The following is a 12,090-nucleotide window of genomic DNA, read 5'->3' as shown; positions in this document are numbered from 1 at the left end:
AATCTATGGTGTTATGGTGTTCATCTTTGTGGTTGCACTGTTGTTTATTGTTATATTCTTTTATGTTTACCGATTGTTGAGTTGTTGTATTAATAAGGTTAAATTTCTCCATTCTGATAGAACACTGATTCACCCCCCCCCCTCTTAGTGTTCTTGGATTCCAACAGACTCCACTAAGTTGTATTAGAGAGAGTTTCATTTTTGAGATTGTGTTGTTCTATAAGATTTTTTTGTAGGGTGGTGGATTATGAATCCAGCCTGTAGTTGTAAAGGACTGGAGTGAAGATGGCATGAAGAGGAAATTATAGAGGTGGTGGAGCGCATGGAAATGTAGATCATGTTGTGATGGAAATGGTGGGAGGAATTGCAGCCCAATTGGAAGTTGTCGAAACAGCCCAGAGAAGAGGTTGACATGTTGAAAATGTGAGTGATGATAAGGAAGAAGAAGTAGCTGGAGAACAAGGAGAAAAGACACTGATGAACGTGTTACTCTGAGAGGATCCAATTAATACTGAGAGGGGGGGGTGAATCAGTATTAACAACAATTCATAACTTAAAACTTGAACTTATCAAGCTTTACCAAATAGATCACAAACGAGTAATAAACTATTTACCAATACCGGTAATCATTAATATCCAGATCTATTAAACTAATTTATTAGAATTGCCCATTAAGTGTTAGGAGATCTGTTAAATTGATTTATTAGAACTACCCAAAGGGGGAGATTGTTGGCAATATGAAGGAGTTGATTATGTTGGTAATCATTGATATCTAGATCTGTTAAACTAATTTATCAGAACTATCCATCATCGCACCTCGATCTAATACACTTTCAAACCCTTATCTCATTTCGCTAAGAACTTCGCAAATTCCAAAGAAATTCACTCTTTGATCATGCCAAAACATCATTCAAACATTTCACGCGGTTTTAGCCACGACATCACCAACTTACAAACGCAATGTAATACACCGCCGAACTCAAAATTATTACCTGTTATAAAAATTGAATAATGGTTATAAAACCCTTCTTAAACCCTACAACAAATATAACAGAAATCATAAGCATGACTTCCGGTCATCAAAGAATGATGTGGTTCTGGTCAAAGATACATTACAATGATACAAATACATCTTGCAAACCTCAACACTTGACTCATCACCAATCTCCAGAACCAATCAAAACATTTCCATGTTTACCAGTTAAGTTCCTAATTCTCAGTTCACTATCTTCATTACCGGTAGACCAAAAAGACTTAGATGACAAAATAAACATGAAAGGCATAGTTTCCACATAGTTTTCCATCAATGACAACACAAATAACTGATCAAAGTCATTAAGCCAATAATCTCAATCTCTTCATCACTAAATCATTACCAATAGTCCTTTACCGGTTCATCAACATTCTCTATCAGTCTCAATTATGCCAATCATGCCAACAATCTCCCCCTTTGACATTGATGGCAACACTAACATATTCAACTATCAACTATAATCTTCTCTACTGCCTTCACTCACTCTCATTTTGCCTTCAATCACTCTCCTTTTGCTGCACTTCATCTGTCGGTTTCACCTGCTCTAATTCTTCTCTTCTGGATCATATTACTTCTCCTCCTTTCTATTACAGTTCTTCTCCCTTTCTATTACATTTCTTCTCCCCCTTTGACAACAATTCTAAAGGTGCAAATGCATCACCCGTCTTCAATCCTGCTACTGTTGTCTCCAACATCTCTACAAATCTCATCTATGTTTCCCCCCCTGCAGAGTAGCCAACATTTCATCAATCCACAATGAAAAATATTTATTAAGTCTGTCGGATTGATGCACCACCTACATCTTAGTTCATCTTATGTAGGGTTTGGACCCTTAATTTACCTTTGAGGTACTCAAAGGTTGTCTTCGGCAAAGGTTGAGTGAAAATGTCTGCTAACTGCTCTTTGCTTGTCACATATTCCATTCTGACTTACTTTTCTTGTACTTTCTATTGGGACTCATTAAAATTGAGTCAAGTTTAGAGGCCCATTTCAAAAAATTTCTCTATATTTCCAAATGAGTCAGTTTGAATGGCCTACTTAGAGAGAGGGCAAAAATGGAGCAAGTTGATTTTCAAAGGGTAAGGCTCGGGAAATGTGTCCTACACCTTTCATTTGGCCTCTACAGTGATGTGCGACTTTCAGAATTTAGTTTGGATCGATTTATCAGGTACCCATTTCAAGGGGTGAGCTGAAAGTGCATTTTAGGCACATATGCAGATTTTATTGAGTAGCGTACTTTGAGTGCTTATATCTTTTGCTATGTTGATCGTCATGAAGAATTTCAAAATGGATTAAATTGTATGCATAAATGTGAGTTATCTTGCAAAATTTCAAGTCCTTATGAATCCATTTGCTTAGTTTTCAAAGCTCAATCCGTTTGTAGTTTGTGAGTTTTGACAAGTCCCTGTTTCAGCTGCTAGTCGGAGCCCTATTTTGCATTAGTGTAAAAGTTGTCTCAGTGAGTGTCATGCCAGAATGTTTCTTCTGAGTTAATGCTAGTATAAATGACAAGCTATGTTTCAAGTTTCAAGCCTCTCCCAATCCATTTGATCAGTTTTCAAAAGGGTTTCTTGAGCCATCTATTTCAGTGGTCCGTACTTTCATTGCTATATCAGTAGATTGTGGCTATTTTCATGAGCGCATCATTTCCACCCAGTCAGTCTTTTGATCGAAAAAGAATTCTAAGTTTTGATATGTACTTCAAGGTACCTATGTCTCAAATTTGAGGGTCTAGGGAGGTTGTTTGATATTTTTAAGAAAGGCATCATGTGTTGCCTAAACATTGACTTCATCAGATCCGTAGTGTCGACAAAGCCAGTTGGTCATTTTCGATAATTAATATCTCTTCGCTCGGGATTCGTCTTGAGAAACCATTTGGTAGAGTTCATGCTTGTATATCAAAGTACATGCCTGTCAGATGGTGAGGTCCAGAAAGGTGTTTTAACTGGTTTGAAAATTACGCCTTCGTGATTAAATGCGAAAATGTGGCGCAGGCGCCTGAAAGTTGCAAAACTCAATTTAATGATCCGAAAATGGTGTCGATCGATTCCAGAGGTAAGTTTAAGGTTCTTGAGGTATTACGAAGGTCAGTTGCATGAAAACAATTTTTTTTTTTAGTCAGACCCACTTTGGGGCCCGACTTGGATGAATGCCTGTGCCTTAATTTTATGGCGAAAATGGTCTTGTCATAAGTTGAAGATTTGAATTTCCTGGTACAAGACAAGAGAGAACTAAGGATGGAGTATACAGAGATCCTTTGGGTAGTGGTGGAGTTGTATTGTCACCTGTGATGTGTGTAGAAGCTCTTGATTTCATTCTTAACAAATTAAAGAAGGCAGATTTTAAGTTTGACAAATTCAAGGCAATATCTGGAAGTGGATAGCAGCACAAGAGTGTTTATCATAATAGTGAATACCAATTAGAACCCCCAAGTAAATGCTATTAGTAGATGGAGCAGCCTTCACCTTCTGCATGATAGCCAGAAGAAGCTTTTTACAGCTACAGTTAGCAAGTGTAATGTGAGATGGGCAAAGGCTATTTTAAAACCTTCAAATGAATTCTTTTAGCAGGGACAAAGATGAAAGTGGTATTGAATCAGCTGCATATTCTCTTTCACAAAGCCCACAAATGAAACAGAGAGATGTAGAAGCCTACCAAAAGAGATATCCATAACTTGCCAAACAAAGAACATGGGGGAGGATTCTATTCATGAGGAAGTTCAACAAGAAGAAGATTTGGGCTCCCATTCTTCTGTATATTCTTGTACTACAAAAAACATTACATTGCCATTTGAAACAAAACACAATTGGCAGATTTGAAGCCAAATGGAAGTAGCAACTGGAGTGTGGAAATGGAGAGGGGCAGCATTAAAACAAATGGCAAATGTAATCCGCAGCTCCACGTGACTATGCCCAGTCATCCCCTGTGTGAGATACGGAAGAGGACAAAAGTTTTATGTTTATTGAAATGGAGAAGGCATTGAAACCAGAGGAACATGTATTTGGCAGGAATTTGGAGAGCATTGAGAAACCAAGCAAATGCAAGCAACAACCTAAGTGACATGGTAAAGAATATTTCAAACTTTAATAGCAGATACAAGCACTAGTTTAGTCCCTTGCGTGGATAGTGGGAGAATGGGGAAGTTTAGAACCAAATGCAGATTTGGCAAAGGTAAACCAAACTTATTCCTCCCTCCCTCTGCGTGGCATTTGGGGAGTGCAATATTAACTCCAACCAGAATGCAAATTGGCAAATGTAAATGCCAACATCTCTCATCTGCCTTGCATGGAAGTGGCTGGGTAAAGAGGGCACAGTAATAAACTTTTTAGACATATGCTATTGGCAGGCATTAAATCCAAATATTCTCCTGTGTAGAAAGTGGTAAGGGCAGCATTTAGTCTTCAGCAAATGCAAAGGAAACCATGAAAAGTCTCAGGCAAAACCTTCAAAAACACAGTCCCAGGCAAAACCATATATCCCACATTGGCGGGGCAGACGTCTTTTTTGATGTTTAAGTGTAAAGCCACACTCATTCATAGTGTCAAAGCTTTGGGCTTTTGACATAAGGTGCTGATGGGTGCGCAAGTAGACCCCATGCACGTAGTCACACTTCTCAAGGCGACCAAGAGGGCTAACAAGTGGCGACAAACAGACCCCACATAGGCACGGATCTCGAGGCAGACAAATTTTGCAGAGAAGGATCAGATTAACCAACGAGAAAGTTGCAAGAGATCCAACGGCTATGACTTCGCGAAGGGAAGATGATCAAGAGTTACCTATCGCAAAATGGTGAAAGGTGACAGGCGCTTAGGTAGCAGTCCAGTGGTAGGTCCGGGTGGTGATGACAAAGAAGTGACATGGCACTGAGGTGGCGGTCCGTGGTGGGCCCGATAGTTTCGATGAAAATGGTGAAAGGTGACAGGTGCTTAGGTGGCAGTCCAGTGGTAGGTCTGGGTGGCAATGATGGAGAAGTGACATGGCACTGAGGTGGCGGTCCATGGTGGGCCCGATAGTTTCGATGAAAATGCCTGTTCGATGAGACTTGTAGACCGCTCGCCGAAGAAGAAATTCCACCAAAAGACTGAGACCCGATAGATAGGTGGCAAACACGTGGCAGACCCAATAGATAGGTGGCGACTAGTAGACCCTACGAACGAATCACAGGCTGCCACATGGCAGGGCGTCAATTGAAAAATCAAGCCAAAAAAGAGGGAAAAATCAAAGTTAACCAGCGAGCAAGTTGCAGGAGATCTAATGGCCATGACTTCGCGAAGGGAAGATGATCGAGAGTTACCTATCGCGAAATGGCTTAGGTGGTAGGCGCTTAGGTGGCAGTCCAGTGGTAGGTCTGAGTGGCGATGACGGAGCAGTGACATGGCATTGAGGTGGCGGTCCACGGTGGGCCCGACAGTTTTGATGAAAATGCCTATTCGATGAGACCTGTAGACCGCTCACCAAGGAAGAAATTCCACCAAAAGACTGAGACCCAATAGACAGGTGGCAGACAAGTGGTAGACCTGACAGACAGGTGGCGACTTGTAGACCCTGTGAGCGAATCACAGGCTACCACGTGGCAAGGTGTCAGTCGAAAAATTAGGCCAAAAAAAGGGAAAAATCAAAGTTAAATTGTATAGTGCAGACTATTGAGGAAAATTAAAAAATTTAAATAATGGAGGCACCAAAATGACTAATTCGCCCAGAGGTCTATTTTTACTCAAAATGGCAAGTATCATATATCATCGGAAAGCTCTTGAGATAAGGAATATAATCAAGTAGTTAATTTTAACAAATTTTGGATATTTTGGGAGCAGTTTCCATGGGAAAGATGAAGGAAGTGAAATTCAATTGGAAAAAGAGACACTTGGCAAATTTTGATGAAACCTAATGTTTTTCCCTCTCCTTCTTATTCCAATTTTATTCTCATTGTTAGGGTTCTAGAATTGTGTGAGAGTGGCTCCAGTTTTCATGGCTTCCATTTTTGAATTTCTTGACCCAAATGTGTAGAATACTATGGATCTTTTCAGGGTATAGAGGTTATGTTGCAGGATGGTAGAATGTTTTCTAGTTGCAGATCTTACTTGTGTCAGGCATGAGTAAATTTACCACAGTATTGTCTCTGTGTATGTATTTCATTATTATTAATTGAATCCTTAAGGAGGATGAAATTTGTCAATTTCAAGGAGATTGTGTGATTGTTCATAGGTATCCTTCAATGAAGGTTTTAAACTCTGTAATCACTCATGAATAAATGAAATATGTGTCCTTGATCTGTAATTCTATGAATAAATTGAGTAATGCATTAGTATAAGGTATTAATGCAGGAATATCATTTAAGGAGAACCAATTTGTGACTAGGATGCACATTTGCAGTTCTGTGTATAACTCTGTTGCCCAATGAACAAGGCACTAGTCTTGCAGGTTTGGGGATAGCTTCAGATTTTCGAATATAAAGAAAAATATATTTCCCTTTATGTTTAGGGGTGTGTTCTTTTCATTCCAAGCTCTGTTTTCATCTATGATTTATACAGATCTAGCCAATCTATAGTGTTTTTCTAAATTGGGTGAGTTTGTGGAATGATCTATCTGCTTATTGTTGATGCAGTCATATGTTTGTGATTGTTGTATTTAATGCATCAAAAGGGTGTCCCCCCTAGGTCTAGCAAAACCTAAAGTGCAGGAGGATCAATTAGGGTCCTGTGTTATGTTGTCCAAGCCCTGATGTGTTTTGTAGATTGAAATTGGCCATTTCATAGAAGGATTGTAGGTGTACTTGGGTTAATCATTTTTGATGACCAACACTTTCTTCCTCAGAAAGTGATATTTCAGTTCTATATGCTTTGTCCTTGCATGTAACACATGGTTTTTTGAAATATTAATAGCTCTTGTATTGTCACAATAAATAATCAATGGTTCAAACATATCTTGCTTAAACCCTTCCAACACATGTCTCATCCATATTGCTTGTGTACAATTCATAGATGTTGCAACATATTCTGCTTTAGCTATTGATTGTGATACACATGTTTTCTTTTTAATTGTCCAAGCAACCAATCTACCTCCAAGAAGAAAAACTCCACCAGTAGTGATTTTTTGGTCATCAACATTGCCTGCCCAATCTGCATCAGTAAACACTTTCAAAGAAAAGTCATCTTTATAAGGATACCATAAGCCATAATTCATTGTGCCTTTCAGATATTTGAATATCCTTTTCACCGCTACTAAGTGAGTCTCCTTGGGATCTTTCTGAATTCTAGCAACCAATCCAATATCATGTGCAATATCTGGTCTACTATGAACAACATAATGCAACTTACCAATCATGGACCTATATTCCTTTTCATCTACAGAGGGTGAATCATCCTATTTAGAAAATTTACAACCTGTCACCATCAGAGTACCAAATGGTTTGGAATCTTCCATGCCAAAAATTTTCAATACTTCTTTTATATATTTAGTCTGACAGATAAATATTCCACCATCCAGTTGTTGGACCTGCAACCCAATAAAAAATTTAATCTCACCAATAAGAGACATTTCAAATTCTTTCTTCATTTCCTCAGCAAAAGCCATACATAGATCATCATCACTACCAAAAATTATATCATCAACAAAAACCTCTTCTATCAACATTTTGTCTCCATCAGTCTTTAAATATATATTACTGTCCTCAGTGGTACACTGAAATCCTATCTTGATCAAATGTGTATGCAATCTTTCAAACCATGCTCTCGGTGCTTGCTTCAAATCATATAGTATCTTGTGTAACTTGCAAACCATATTTTCATCTTCACTTAATACAAATCTATCCGACTATTCTATATATACTTCTTTTTCCAGGAGAGCATTCAAAAAGTTGATTTAACATCCATCTGATATAACTTAAATCCTTTAAAAGTAGCAAAGGCAAGTAACATTCTTATACCTTCCAATCTTGCCACAGGTGAAAATTTTTAACCATAGTCTTCTTCTTCTTCTTGTGCATAGCCTTTGCATAAAAATCTTGTTTTATTCCCTACAACTTTGCCATCCTCATTTAACTTGTTTCTGAAAACCCATTTTGTTCTTATAACATTCTTGTCTTCCGATCTGGGAAAAAGTGTCCAGGTCTTGTTTTTCTCTATCTGATCCAATTCCTCATTCATAGCATTAATTTAATCACCATCCTTCAATGCTTCTCTTAGTATTTTAGGCTCAATAGTAGAAATCAAACAAGAATTTTATCTGATTTTCCTTCTAGTTTGTACACCAACATTCTTATCTCCTATAATTTGTTCTTCTAAATGATTTAATCTAACATACCTTGGTATTACCAGTTCTGGTGTTCTGCCTTCAACTTCATGTTCTTCATCACTTTCTTCATTTACCGGTTGAGCACCTATTTATGCATTGTTCTGTTCATCATTCTTTTGCACTTCCTGTTCTATAAACACAAGGTTTTCTTCATCATTTTCAAGATCACATCTACTGGTCTCATTAGGTTTCTCAAAGAATTCATCAACCTTAACATTTACACTTTCAACTATCTTCTTAGTTATCTTGTTATAACATTTGAATTCTTTACTCTTGGTAGAGTATCCAAGAAATATCCTTTCATCATACTTAGTATCAAATTTTCTAGTAATATCATCTCTCTTAATAAAACATTTACTCCCAAAAATCTTAAAGTAGCTAACATTAGGAATCTTACCATTCCAAAGTTCATAAGGTGTTTTATAATTACCTTTCTTAACAAGTACCCAGTTCAAAGTATAAACAATTGTACTAACTTCTTCCCTCCAAAACATCTTAGGTATTGTACCTTGTATCAATATTATTCTAGAAACTTCCACAATTGTCATGTTTCTTCTCTCAACAAATCCATTTTGTTGTGGAGTTCTAGGTGCTGACATTTGCCTCTTTATTCCCCGTTCATCACAAAACTTCACAAACTCATCAGAAGTGAATTCACCTCCCCGGTCAAATCTCAAACATTTCAAACTCCTCTCAGTTTCCTTTTCAACTAAAGCTTTAAATGCTTTGAATTTATTGAAAGCCTCAGACTTTTCTCTGAGAAAAGTTACCCACATCATCTTTGTAAAATCATAAAGTATTTATCACCATAATAGCTTCTAGTCCTCATAAGAGCACATAAATCAGTGTGAACTAAATCAAGGATATGCTCTGAAGAAAAAGTTTTACTCTTAAAAGATACAGAGGTCATCTTACCCATCTGACAGTCTTTACACAACACATCGTTCGGTTTCACAAGTTAAGACATACCTCTCACAATACTTGATTTGCTAACCTTTATCAAATTGTCAAAGTCCACATGACAAAACCTCTTGTGCCATAACCAACTATCTTTAATCTTAGCCACCAAACAATTATTCACATTAGTATTTAGATGAAAAAGATTACTTGTAGTCTGCTTTCTAGTAGCAATCAACTCTCCTTTACTTCCAAGGATCCTGCACACTCCACACTTAAATTCAAGAAGATATCCTTTATCATTTAATTGTCCAACACTCAATAAGTTATGTTTTAATCCATCTACCCAAAAGACATCATACACATTACTTTTTCCATTAAATGAAATATATCCTTTACCTTTAACCATGTAGGGTGAGTTGTTACCAAACCTTACCACACCGCCATCAAATTCTTCAAGAGATAAGAACTTGTTTCTATCAATGATCATGTGGTGTGAGCAACCACTATCTATTACCATTCATCGCTATTATCCATGTGTGATACCAAAGCTTTCTCATCAGTCAAATCTTCCTTCACAACAACAAAGACAATTTCCTCATTGTCCTCTTCCTTGAATTCCTCATCTATCACACCTTCATCCACTGCAACATAGCAATGTTTATGTCCTTTTCCTTTAAATTTCTTAAAATTTTCCTTTTTATCACCATTAGGACAATTTGCAGCATTGTGTCCAATCTTATTGTAGGAAAAACACTTCAGAGGAAGTTTACCTTTGTACTTATCGGTGCCTCTAGGAAATATTTTAGCCAATAATGCCTCAAGTTCCATCAAATGATCTTCATCATCACCATCACCTCTGCTACTACCATGACTAGAACTTTAGTCATGATTATAACAAATATCCTTTCCTTTCTTCACATATGTACTAGTTACGGAAGCCTTAAAAGCATATTCAGATGGCTTAGAAACACTATTATCAAAGTTGTTTAATTCAAATGCAGTCAATTTACCAATAAGGGAATCAACAGTAACTTTATCTATAGAAACAGATCTCAATTCTTGTATTGCAGATGCCCTAATAGCATATTGTGGTAAGAGAGTTCTAAGCATCTTACTAACAATAGTATCTTCTTCAACTTTACCTCCAACACTCTTGATACCACCTACAAATTCCTTAATCCTTTGACCATATTGTGCTATATTCTCACCATCAACCATTCTTATATAATCAAATTTACCTATAATAATTTCTTCCTTAGCCGTTTGTACATGTTCATCACCTCCATAAATCAAACCTAATTTCTCTCATACTTCAAATGTAGTCTCTAATCCATGAACATCTATATACTCAAAGTATGACAAAGTACTTACAATTGCTTCAAGTGCTTAGATTTTTTCTTGTTGCTCCTTAAGCTGATCAGGCGTCAAGGGATTGGTAGTAGGAGAAACATACTTGTTTGTCACATGCTCCCAAAACTAAGAACCCATTCCTTTGATATATGTCTTCATCCGATCACTCCATATTCAGAAGTTGTCCTTGGTAAACTTGGGACCCTCCTCCTTCATCATCTCTCTCGGGATCTTTTCCTCAAGGTGTTAAGCTTTCACACACAGAGGACCTAATGCTCTAAATACCAATTGTTAATCTAAGAGAATCCAGTTAATACTGAGAGGGGGTGGGGTGAATTAGTATTAACAACAATTCATAACTTAAAACTTGAACTTATCAAAATTTACCAAATCAATCACAAACCAGTAATAAACTATTTACCAGTACCGTTAATTACATATATCCATCTATTAAACTGATTTATTAGAACTGCCCATTAAGTGTTCATCAACATGCATAAACTGAAAGTAAATCAAACCAATACATAAAAAAATTCACCACATGAACACTGGAATTTTCACGTGGAAACCCAAATAGGGAAAAACCACAGTGGGAATTGGTACCCACAAAATTGTGCACTCTTTTGGAATACACCCTATTAGGAGCCTAGCCCGGTTAGGAGCTCACAATGATGTCCTATTAGGAGAAGACTCCCGGTTAAGGGATTGCTATGATGAGCCCTGTTAGGATCTTTTCTTGTTAGAAGAAACCTCACAAAAGGGTCTAACACTCATATGTTGAGCTACCCGATTAAGTTATTTACAATTTAAGGTCTATCAGGACCTACCCAATTAAGGGATTTTGACTGCAACAATTGTTAGGGAACAACAAATGAATGATCTAGAAATAACACTAATTGCTTGCTTGTTCAAATCCAATTTAGCTCCACTCTGCTACACTCTGGCAGATACACTACACTGGTTCATCTTCACACTCTTTTTCTCAAAACACTGACACCACAAAACATCAACTTTACCTATCTAAATAACCTTTACAAGTCAGTCGGTTACAAAAACCTAAGACTTACAACATAGATCATCACAGATCTTTACAACTCATTACAAATCATCATATGGATCACTAAAATCAATTATAAAAATAGTCATTGAATGATCACCGTACCTCGATCTGATACACTTTCAAACCCTTAGGTCATTCTGCTAAGCACTTCACACATTCCCAAGAAATTCGCTCTTTGATCGCACCAAAACATCTTTCAAACACTTCATGTGGTTTTAGCCACAACATCACCAAATTACAAACACAATGTAATACACCGATGAACTCAAAATCATTACCGGTTATAAGAATTGAATACCCGTTCTAAAACCCTTCTTAAACCTAGAGAAAATATAGCATAAATCATAAGCATGACTTCCAGTCATCAAAGTGTGATGTGGTTTTGATCAAAGATACATTACAATGATACAAATACATGTTCCAAGCCTCAATAATTGACTCATCACCAATCTCTAGA

This window comes from Cryptomeria japonica, chromosome 9, assembly GCF_030272615.1.
Source record: "Cryptomeria japonica chromosome 9, Sugi_1.0, whole genome shotgun sequence".
In the NCBI taxonomy this organism is placed as follows: domain Eukaryota; kingdom Viridiplantae; phylum Streptophyta; class Pinopsida; order Cupressales; family Cupressaceae; genus Cryptomeria; species Cryptomeria japonica.
This window is presented reverse-complemented; position numbering follows the sequence as displayed.